This window comes from Protopterus annectens, chromosome 11.part0 (genome assembly GCF_019279795.1).
Source record: "Protopterus annectens isolate FY-2018-M chromosome 11.part0, PAN1.0, whole genome shotgun sequence".
In the NCBI taxonomy this organism is placed as follows: Eukaryota; Metazoa; Chordata; order Ceratodontiformes; family Protopteridae; genus Protopterus; species Protopterus annectens.
The window spans coordinates 1092452847-1092466252 of record NC_056745.1 but is presented as its reverse complement, the minus strand read 5'-3'; positions in this window follow the sequence as shown (position 1 = coordinate 1092466252).

Sequence of the window (13406 nt, the reverse complement as noted above, 5' to 3'; positions counted from 1 at the left end):
TTACTACAGTAAATGCACACTATTACACATGAGCAAGTCATTGTGACATTAACATACACACACGACTATCCATTATATAATGCATGTATCATGATTCATCTTTGTGTAGATTATACAATTATATAAAACTAAGCAACAGAAGCAAAATGTATGAAATATTTATGGAATAGATATGTAAGGCCAAGTAGTTTATCATTTCATTTTCATTAAGCCAGAGTTGCAATCATGAGGCAGTGCAAGCTAAAGATGGATGCATTTACAGTATACCACAGTAAAATTGTGGTTCATTAATTTAAACACTAGATTCTTTGTTTTTATCATCATCAACATCATCAACACCATATTTTCCCATTTTCTACATGAGATTGGGGTGTTACATCAACTGTTGCCATCTGTCTCAATTCAGTGCCACTCTCCTACCTTCTTCAATAGTCATGCCTGACTGTCACAGATGTTATCTCACACAATGTATCCATCTCTTTGCTTGAGGCCATTGTTTCTTGTTGCCCTCTTCCTATGTGCTCTAAGTTGTCTTTTCCAGATTGTCTTCTCCTTTTCTGCTCATCTCTAAACAAACCTTCCAATTAAGTGACTCAAATTCTTACCTATCTTAGAGAAAAGGGGGGTACTCTAAATAAAGTCACATTGCACGATAACACCCATCACATAAATCAAGAAACAAATTGGATAAAACAGTTCACTATTGAAACCTGGAAACTGCATAGGTCGACTCTTCACATGGTTGCCCCAAAATCCTGAATCCATAACAGTGAAATTCCAGTCAGGTCTAAACTGAATACATCAAAACCCATAGTTTGATGTATTCAACATAGCAGGAGGTGATGTCAGTTACCCATGCTATGCACCTTCATGTATCATAACATTCCATAGTCAACGGTACATGTATTTTACCATTTTGCAGGGGGCTGCACCCCCCCACACCACCTGCCACTTGTATATACCAACTGTGTGATCACACTACAGTGAGGAAATGGGCTAATTCCCTGTACCTCACTGAAACGGGATCTCGGTGCACAATGCCGAATGCAGGTACTCAAACTACACTACCCATTCGCTGTAGTGTAGTTGATGTATTTTGAGTCAGCATTATGCCCATTCAAAAACTGCCTTTTGACTGCATGCTGGTTGACAGTAGTGACTTTTGGTATTCAATAGTAAACTGATAAAACAACTGTAGTAGCTGCAAAAGCCAGGTATGCACTGACACAAGTTTTAATTTCAAGTATAACTTAAAATATAATCATTGTGTCATATGAAAACAACCATCAACTCATTATGTTTTTGTCTGAAGGCTTGGTTCTGATCCTATGCCTTGCCCTTGGATTTATATTACAGCACAGAAAACCTAATGCAGACCGTTGAATGAAAAGAGGTGTTGACTTTCTAAAATACCATTGTTTAGATGAGGCATTAAACTGAGGTCCCATGTACATGCATTGATCATAAGCCAATGAGATTTTTAAAGACTGTGTTGCACTTGTATGTTAGTGAGTAGTTGGCTCCTGGTGCTGTGACCAGATTTTTCTATTCACAGTAGGTAACTCTCTGGGTTGTGCCTAAAAAGGGTCAGACTTGATCAAGGTACTTACTTAACTACTGAATGAATAAGTAAATATAAACTTGTACATTACAGCTCAAACTTGCATTTGGGTACCACCCATACATTTATTTATGAGTTGAAACTACAGACAAATACGGCAGGGAAGGTCCACAAAAGCAAACAAACAGGACTTTGCACAAAACTAGGGTTTAAAAACACTAACAAATGCCAAGGAAATGGATACTGCTTAAACAGAATATTTTCTCTTCTCAGAAAAAAATCTATAAAAAGGAGCAACAATGTAGCTGATTGCATGGTACATCTGTAGCGATAACTGTGCAAGAGTGGAATTAGGTGGGGCAGTACAGGATCAGTCATGTTGCAAATAGATAGAGCACCTGGTGCTGAGTATGATCATGCTGACATTGCAGATGTCCCAAGGTCCTTGAAGAAAGGTTAGGCCAACTGCTGGCACTGGATTGAAAATTGGACAGTACATGTTGGTGGTCTTGCAGACAATCAGGTTTACCTGCATATATGAGGTATGTGCACATTTTCCATTATCACATACTCTATGTAACCAAAATACTGGGAAAAAATGAGGAACACCATTGCTGTATTGTCTGCCCAACAAACGTTCATATTTTTATGACTATAAGCTATGATTGTCAGCAAATTCATTTCAGAAAGAAAAGGCAGAGCATCAAACAAAACACTTTAATGTGATGGTGTATTTTTATCAAACAGTTATACTGAGTAATGAATGTAGTCCCTTCCCTGAAAGCAGAAAAACTGAGGAAAAAACACACCAGAAAAACAAACAAAATACTTTAATGTGATGGTGTCTTTTTATTAAAAAGTTAAACTGAGTAATACGTGTGTGGAAAGAACAGAGACACAAAATTAGACCAAAGTAATGCAGCAAAATGTAATATAAATTACATGTTTGTGCCACAAAGATGACAGAATAACCAGTGCACAAGAAGGTGAATTGTAAGAACACATTATATCTAGAAACAAAATTAACTTCATCAAAAGTAGGAAGAAAACAGGCAAAGCAGTCAGTACTGAGAAACAAATATCTAAAAATTGTAGGGAAATAATGAGTTATGTACAGAAGGGGAAAAAATATTAAAAATAAAGAACAATCAAGTTAAAGCATACAGTGGATGCACACCTGACTAAAGGTGGTAAGCATAAACCTGAAGGCCAGTGTTGGCAAGATGGGCATAGAAAATGTTCCATAAAATGTTGTGTAAGTCTTCACAAACATCTTTGTAAAAAAAATATAAATGATGCCAATACTACCACAGATGCTACCAGTAATAAACAGTAAAGTAAAGATGTGAGTGTTGAATGTGTTTCATCAGTATGAGGTTGAATACAGCAGCTTGTTAAAAGTTTGCAATGCTTTGCATCACATTAATGGTGAGTTAACTTACAGTTTTTTGGCAAAAACAGTTTAAGCAGCAAGCTCTGGATCCAAACAGTTTCCCCTATTGTTATACAATTTCCTTGCATGCACAATTATCTTGATATAGTGCAGATTCAGTCCTATGAGCACTGTGAATATGCAAATGGGGTGTGAACACATTAGCATTTAAGAATTTCAAAATCTGAAATAAGTAAGGAAATGTAAACATGGTGTAAGGACCTACATTATTGCATGCAAATGCCCTACACTTGCAAGGACACTCATTGACAAGTGTTACGTACTAAGTGTTGATCATTGACTGATTTGCAAGTGTGACTTGAGATTGACTGTGTAGTATAATTGATAGTTTTTACTGTTTCCTTAATCCTAGTGTACACTTACCAAAAATGTGTCAGGGGAGAAGGAACTTGACTGACTTGGAGAGAGAAAACTTACACTTTATTAAAAACATTTATAATAACTATATATGAATTATTTATCTGCATTGTTTCTGCTAACATTTGTAAGTAGGTTTCTTACTCAAGAAAACACTTACTCATTGAAAAAAATGATGTGCAGACATTAAAACTCTGGATATGGATTTTACAAGCTATGATGTTTTTGCAATGTGCTAACATAAAAGTAGTAACATGAGTAATGTAGACATATCTGTCATATATACTTTAGAAATTATCCATATGTAATAATTTATATTCATGAAACTTGCATAATATGTATTTACATCATGATTAATTGTTTGTACCTTAGCAAGAATGACATCCTGTCATTGTCTGTATGTCTCTTTTTGAGCAATTGCCATTATATGCAATCCTGGTTATATCTAACCTAGGTTCTACTTGTGATGTTACAAGCAGATGTGAAAAGAATGACTGTCATACTAATGCTATAACAGCATTGTTCCTTACTACTTATATCTATTAGTTGTGTTAATTTGGTACTCTTTAGATTTCTTTTGTTTTATAATGCTTTTTACATTTGCGCTCTGGTTGGCAATGTGGAAGCATGGTTCACTTCCTAAGGGAAAAAGTGAAAATTTTAATTTGGGGTGCCTTCTGCAGTGCAAACAAGCCTAGTGCTGATGCACGGATGTCAGCACTCTCTATACTACTCAGTCAATAAATTCCAACTTTCATTTAGCCGTCCCTGTGGCACAAGGTATAAGTGAAGTGAGTAAATGAAAGAAGATAGCTGATGCCAGGTTCAAATCCAGTTTGTAAATACTTTTACAGAGGAGGTCAGTATGCAGTTTGTAACAGCAATTTTATTAGGAATGTCGCAATAAATGCGCATGAGTATCACAAATATGTTTATTGCAACAAATGTATCATTACTGCTTGCTAAAGATGACCAATACAACATGTGTGAAGTATGTTAAACACAACAATGATGATATATAATGCAGAATGCACATGCATGTATATTATGGGCACAATTTGTTTGCTCTAATTACTAAATTTTTGCTTATCATAACTATGTGTTTATGACAGTATGTGTGATAAGGTATGTATGTGTGTATGCAACCTAACTCACCATGTCTTACTCAGGTTATGCAAATGGTTGCATCTGAGATGATTTACAAACACAAACATTGAATTGTACATAGAAATGTAATCCCATGACTAAGTAAATTTAGAGAAATGCAGGATCTGTATTTCTATATTCAGTCTTAAATTAGTATACCTCTAATTACTATGTTAAAAAAGTAAATGCTTCTGTGGCAGTGACAGTTAATGATCAAAGTTTAACATTTTGTCCTTTTTTCTTTTGGGTTTAATTCACTGGTGGTGCTACTCAGTCTTACAAGTGTGTAACTCCCAACAGACCAATATAGCACAAGTTACATCATTTGTCCTCCAAAAGACATGATTATAACAAACAACATAAAGCAGATCAATGTCTAACATTGGAACATGCCTCTGTAGTTTAAGCATCACCCATGACCAAACCTCACTGCCACGTTTAACACTTTCTATGTTTCTTGATGTACTTGGTGTCAATGTGTCTGAGAAGCAAGTTATTGGTGTGCTTTCAAATATGCAAATGCAGTTGGCAAGACTGTGTGTCTCTGCACACAAACTGTTACATGCAAGACCACCAATTCTGACCCATATTTCTAGTTTGACTGCTGCAGACATGACTGAAGATGGTAGGGAGGTGCTCCATTTAGAGTACAAAGGTGGGATGTTGCAGAGTTGAGGATTTTTGTAGCACTCATGAAGTACAACAACAGCTGGAGGCTACTACAGAGGGAATATAATGGGTCTTAGTATATAACTTAGGCTTGGAATAGCTTGGTCAGGGCTGTCTCCAGTACAACTGACACCCAGCACACTGGGGAGCAATGTTATCACCATTACAGTGACATGAAGAGGAGCAAGCGGGACCTCCTAAGCTTATGGAAGGATAAGTTTAAGACTGTAAACACCCTTCAGTTGTGTAAGTATACTGTCCCATAACATGTCTATGATATGGCATAAATTATCCAACCCACTCAGTTATTCATTATGCTTTTATATATATATATATATATATATATATATATATGTATATATATATATATATATATATATATATATATATCAATGCATTTCTAAATGGATATACCTTTTTGTAATAGTGACTACATTAAAATTATGTGGGGGCTTCACCCCCCAACACCCCCATTGTGGGGGGCTGTGCCCCCCCCTTATTTAATATTCTCACTCCAGGGTTGTACTGCAGTGGGGCAGGGGCTATATTCCATTTTTGACCAAATGAAATTCGTCCAAGTGAGCTTTCAGTCAAGTGAGCTTTCAGTGAAGTGCAATGCCTGGTATCATTTTCGACTAAGTGTAATTCGACCAAATGTATGGAATCCACATATATATATATATATATATATATATATATATATATATATATATAGATACACATACACACATATACATATATGGGTCTACCAAGTTTGATCGAAGTTTCAATACTTTGAAACCCATATGGCCAAGACCATATGACCAAAATTTTGAAACTTCAAAAGGGCAACAAAAACACTCAAAATAAAGAAAAAAACTTTATCTTTGCATTTTTGCAGAGGGGCTTGGGGGCAAGCCCCCTGCACCCCCCACACCCCCCCTGCAACTAAAATATACCAACTCTAAGATCGCACTACATTGAGAAGAATGGTAAATCTTCCATTCCCTGCTGTACGGCGATCTCAATTCAAAGTGTTTGATGTTTCATATACATACACACACACATATATATATATATATATATATATATATATATATAAAATATATATATATATATATATATATATTTGGTTTACATACGTTTGTGCGAATGACACTCTGTCAGCTGCAATGTGCTGAACATTAGAATATCGAGCGCACAAACATTTGTGAACCAGATAGTCGACTACACTTATGCGAATGCACTACTGCATTCGCTTAAGTGTAAGTTGATATCTGCACGGAAATCGTGGTACAGTGGGGTGTGGAAATTCATCCACATCCCCACTGTAGTGCAATCTCGTAATTAGAATTTATAAGTAGGGTGTGTGTGCGCCCCCACATAGGGGGTGCAGGGGGGCTTGCCCCCCCTGCAAAAACGTGATTTGTCATATAGTAGTCTGATTTACATCAGCTCCTATACGGCTATCATGTGGTGGTTTCAACACCAATGTCGAGTGAAATATGTCGAGCATTTGGTTCTCCATTGTCACCATTTGTTTTGTTTCATTTCGGTATTATTATTCATTTTTCCAAATGGAAAATGTTTTTCCGTTCGAAGAAACAATACTAAGATATATATATATATATATATATATATATATATATATATATATATATATATATATATATATATTTATAAATATATATATATATATATATATATATATATATATATATATATATATATATATATATATATATATATATATATATATATATATATATATATATATATATATATACACACACACACACACACACACACACACACACACACACACACACACACACACACATACACACATATACATATATAATTTTTTAAAACATTGCTACTCAAAACAAAATGACTATCAAGAGAAGAAGCTAAACTGACTACTGCTTTTTGACCTGTCATACCATCACAGGCAGCACAGACACCCAGCACATCTGTGTCACAACCTGCCAGTGTTGCCTCCACAAATTCTGCCCTACTTGATCCACCTGTATCAGGTAGCTCTGCCTCAGCTGCTGGTGTAATGGTACCCTCTGGGAGCAGTAGTATTGGAGATGATGATTTTTGTCACACATCAGGAGTTGACACTGTTGATGGAGGGCAGTATGTAGAGGTGCCTCATTACCCAAATTAGCAGGGTTGAAATTGTCCTGTGTTGTACTGCCAAGATGATACCACATCAGGCACTGACTCAGGCATCTGACACTGGAGACAGAAATGACAGTTTTGGGAATGATGACTAGATTCCCCCTTTTCTCATGCTGGATATAGATTCTCTTCTGAGGTCCCCCACCTCTCCCAAGTCATGGTATCTCCAACCTGTTGTGCTCATCACCATTCATGTCTGTCTTGTATGTTCTGTATGTATGCACCTGCTAGCTAACCAACCCTACTTACCTGACCCACTTATTTCTATTCATCTTCCACAACTTTCCTCTCTCATTCAAAAAAGTTGGGCACCTGTCCTATAAATAAATAAATAAATAAATAAATAAATAAATAAATAAATAAATAAACACCCCATACATAGCTCTCCACCTTACCTGTGTGTTATCTTGAAACACTTGACTTCATCCAATTGGCTATACAATATTATTCTGTTGTCTTTCATCCCTGGTTTGTGACTTTATAAAAATCATGAAATTGAGAGTACAATACTACATTTATATGCTGAAGAAGTGGCTCTGTATGATGCTCTCTCTCCACCCTCCTGCAAATGCATTTATTCTTTACCTGTGTCCTACCATCTGCTTGCTACCCCCATTTTCACGATTTTCTTAACTCCTTTTTCACTTGTTTAAACAGCCTTCACTGTTTGCCCTCAGCAATTGTGCAGAGGTTGGTATCACACACCAATGCTGAGTAGCAGCGAATGCCTTTTATCTTCTTATGGCAAAAGCTAAAGATTTCAGTTTTAGGTACAGTAGTCCAGTTACTTTCATGCAAATGTACTTAAATCTGCTGATTTCAATGGGAATACAGAGTAAGGGCAGACTAAAGGCACTAGCCTAAAATAGTTACTGTAACAGTTCTTAGGCGGCTAGATGTAATGAAGCAGACATTGTTATGTGGCATATAAAGATAATTCCCCCATGTGCAGACTGATGTATTTGCATAATGTCATGGGTTTCATTACAGCTGTAGGTCAAATTATCATTTCATGACATTTTGTATTCCAGTGATATGGCTAACTGCAAATGTTTGCATTTATCTCCAATTACAACATTTCATTAACATACCCTTTGAATAGTGCAGCAAGAAATTTATAAAAACATTCCATCCCCAACAGGGAGACTTAGTAAACCCCATATCCTGTTTATATCTTAATGTTGGTTTTACTCTCCTACCCCGTTTTGCTCTCCGTAGCAAGCACTTTATTGTACAGAGCATGACAGTTTAATAATGAAGAAATAGTAAGAGCAACACACTATACAGATGATCCTACATGTCCCAGAAAAAAATGCTGTTGTCATTTCTCTTTCAGTCTTTCTCTATCTCTGTAAAACCCTTCTACATCAGTAAGTTGTTACATCTTCAATTGTGTGATTTAAACTTTGTGAAGTAGGAGTTCGGTTGTGGCATGATATGATAATGCTCAGATCTACAGACTGATTTTTGCATGCTTTCAAGGATTATAATCCATGAATTAAAGTAATGCTGATTGTTTTTAGTACAATGCTTTATGTGTAGCTGTAGCCTACATATTGTTATGATTCACCATTATCCTGCTTCTGTCATAAACTAATTGGTCCCAGCCCCATCTATGTATGTTTTCCCTTCTGTGTCATTATCTTTCCTCCTGTGCATTTGCACAATGTCTGGCACTGAGAACCAACTTCAGCTCAGGCTAAATGGAAGCACACAGCTTATAGCAAATTCTTGTGAGTTTTTGTCTTTGCCCACATTATTGTGGTGCTCTTCATGGTGCTGTACTTTGCTATATATAGTCGGGCTATAAATTTTAACTTCTGGCTATAAGTTATAAGTTCATAATTTCAAGAACTGATTATACATGTGCTAATAATTTGCCATCATCACTCAACTGAGCATGCAAGAGCTATGATACAGGCAGTACAGTAAAAAATATTTTCAACAAATAATTATTTTTCTAGGTTGTACAATGTTTGTATGTTTTTATTACATTTTCAAAAGAAGGTATCTGGATTTCAGATTGATATTGACTAAATTAAGACAGTCTGTTAATGTATGTCTGCAGTCCAACTGTTACACTTGCAACTGTGCTACAATGTTGGGTAACCTATTCACACATAGTCCATCACTGTTATTCTGAAGTGCGTGTCATATTTAGGAAATGTGTATTTCTATTGTCAAGGCAGATTGTGCTTGCATTGAAGCAAGACAAGACAAGTGACAGTGACACGATAAATGTTTATTTCCATGCAAACATCCCAGAATAAACTGACAGAAATGCTTGATTGATAATCAACTGGTTTACAACTGTGATTGACATTGACATACCATACTGTGAAACAGGTACATGTCCCTCACAGTATCGCAATGTACATGAATGACAGTACATAAATCTTAGTAGATGATTATATCATTACATGGAACAAGCATAGAACTGTTGCAATGGCCTATTCACACACATGCAGTTGTCCCAAAATCCTGTGATGCACAGTAACAGATGTTCCAGTGAAATTTTATTAAGTACAAATGTGCATTTTTCATAGTGTTAAACTCAGATTTCCCCTGTGGCACATGATTCATATGGTGTTCTCTAGATTATTAACTAGATATTTCAGAGGTTCAGTTTTAACCATAGGGAACATTTGAATGTGTTTGGGAGAGGTTCTGGTGACAGGTAAGTAAAACCTCAATGTCAAATGTAATATGTCTACTTTCACTCAGGAGAATATATTTAACTTTGGATGCAGCTCCCTCTGCACTTTATCCCACATTTAACAGAAGCACCTATCTGCAACACACACAGATGAATTCATCATGTCAAAAGTGCACTCTGTCTCCTTAAGAATCAGACTTCTCCCATGGAATTTGCAACTAATACTGTGTTCTCCAGATTGTGTAACTAGATAGGTAGGAGGTTGAAATCTCATAGTGTTGAATGTGTGGATGTGGCTGTAATATGCACTATATTTTACTGAAAAGATGTAATGTATCATCTACAGGTTAGGCAAAAAGTTTAACACAGGAAGTATTCCACCATCCCCTAACCTCACTTTTACCACAAACATTTTTGCAATTCAGGTAATGTTCTGTACCTTGTGAACTTAGGTAGTCTGTTCAAATCCAGACATTACTTCTTAGACTCACTTGTGTCAGTATGTCTGTGAAAGTGCATGTACATAACAATGTTGTAAGCCAAATATCTGCTGTGTATATGTATGGCTGGAGATTCCTGTTACAATAATTTATGTTCATTTGTCACACAGAAATGTTTTATTAGATAGTGATGATTCAATGGCATAGCATCTGGCTTTCCCATCAGAAATACTATTGCTTTTCCTGTGCTGTGAGGACATGAGGCAATGTTCTGTATGCTGTTGCCTTAGTAAGACTTGTGTTTGAATCTGGGATTATCCACATATTGTGCATAATTGCCATTCTAATTTCACAGTGATGACTGCATTACATATCACATATGGTTTGCATATAACTAGCATCAGGCAATATTGTGAGAGAAAGACACATATAGCAATGGGTCTACTTTTCAAGTTCAAAGTTTCAAAATTTTGAATTTCTTATGGTTGAGATCATAAGATCGAAGTTTTGAAACTTTGAACTGTTTAAATGGAGATCCCTGTACAGCACAGAACTGAAAATTTACCATTTTCCTTGCTGTAGTGCAATACTCTTCTTCTTCTTCTTTTGGCTGCTCCCATTAGGGGTCACCACAGCAGATCAACTGTTTCCATTTCTTCCTGTCCTCTGCATCTTGCTCTGTCACACCAACCACCTGCATGCCCTCTCTCACCACATCCATAAACCTATCTTAGGCCTTCCTCTTTTCCTGTTACCTGGCAGCCTCATCCTTAGCATCTTTTTCCCAATATACTCTGCATCCCTCCTCAACACATGTCCAGACTAATGTAATCTTTCCTCTCTGGCTTTGTCTCCAAACTTTCCAACCTAGGCTGACCCTCTAATATACTTATTCCTAATCCTGTCCATCCTTTTCACACCCAGTGCAAATCTTAACATCTTCAACTCTGCCATGTCAAGCTCTGACTCCTGCCTTTTTGTCAGTGCCACTGTGTCCAACCCATATAACATAGCTGGTCTCACTACCCTCTTGTAGACCTTCCATTTCACTCTTACTGGTACTCGTCTGTCACAAATCACTCCTGACACTCTTCTCCACCCACTCCATCCTGCCTGTACTCTCTACTTCACATCTCTTCCACACTCACCATTACTCTGAACTGTTGATCTCAAGTACTTAAACACATCCACCTTCGCCACCTCTACTCCCTGCATCCTCACCATTCCTCTATCCTCCCTCTCACTACACTAATGAGCTGTAAATTGCATCGGCTTTAGACAAAGCCTACATGATTGTTAATGATGTCCAGAGATTCATCTTTTTCAATGCACACTATTCAGAATCGCATGACTTATTTTTTCAGAAAGACAAAGAAACAATTTTTCTCAGCAGATATTTTACTACATTTTCTTCTAAGCACAGACTTTGTGCTGCAATAATTTTTCTCCAACACTTTTAAATCAACTACTATTCACTTTTGTTAAGCATACGACCTTCCCATACTTCCAAATTTATGAGCAATTTGAAACCACTGTGCTTCACAGTTGTTTGGTTTTACTTCTTCATTTAATTTGCCATAAGCTGCTCCTTTTGCGGTTTAATAATTCAACTTAACCTTGCAATCCTCATTACTTGCATACACCCACCTTCAACAATTTCATTCATCTGTATTCTTGAATATAGGCTTCATACTACAACAGCACTTCCTAAATTCACAATAAGAAATTTAGTGCATTCACAATGCTCAAACTTGGTTAGAAAGAAGTTTCAGCAATATACTATGCATTTCACTGGTAAAAAACTATTTCAAAATACTTTGTTAAAACACTCAACAACATGTGTCATCCTGTCCTTATTTTTCATACAATTCTTTTAATATTGATTTGAGAATTGTTTCATTTGCTACATTCCCATAGCCCAACTTCCCATTCTGTTTCTGTTTCTGTCTCTGTCTGCTTACAAGTAATAATTAAAACTAGTATTCTCCTCCAACATTAATAAACATCATTAAGCAAAGCAATCTCCACAGATTTTGAACACCATTTATCTAAAAATCAATTAGCACTTCTGTGACAAAAGGAGGTACTACCAGCACAGCTAGCTGGAATTTTGAAAATAATTTTATGTCATTTGTGAATATCAAACTAATTTATATAAGATGCTTGTGTTACAGATGTATTAGAACTGTATGTCATGTGTATATCAAACTGCTCTATACAGATGTTTGTGATGAAAAGGTATTTGCAAAGTGCTGTTTAAAATGTATCCACAGTGTGTCTACTGGAAGAGAACAGAAATGTATGTGCACTATTGTAACTGTTTAAATGTATATATTTTAAAAGTGGAAACTGGAATATAGGAGGTTAACCTCAGTCCAGCAAACTTTAGAAAAGAATGTCTGAAATTAAATTATTTTATGGGCTAAGCCCCAAAGAGGCTAGCTGACATGTTTAAATGCAGCTAGAGACACAAAATCTGTACTAGGAAGCATTCTGTATTGTCTTTAGGGTGAACAAATTGCTACTTTGAAAGCATGAATGAATGTAATTGTTATATGACTTCCAGCATCTGCTGAAGATTTGAGCAAAAACCCTAGTATGAATATTTTTGCAGGTAGTTGCTAAGTACTGTTACATCTGAAAATAGTGTGTGTGTGCCTGTTAACCTCCCAGTGAATGTTCCTCACTGTTGTCAGGGTGAGGATTGAGGCTCCTTGATTACTGCTTGGCAGTGGTGGGTCATCACATATTAACTGGTGAGCAATGGTGGAATATCCACATGACATATTTATTGGTAAACAATGGTGGGATTACAACATCACATTGGGATTCAGTGGTGTGGATATTGAACTCCTGTAGCCTGTAAACAGTGATCACTAAAGAAGGTGTTTGTACTCTCAAGCAACCACATGGTAGATATTCAGAGTTTCATATTATAATAGTTTTATTTAATTTTAT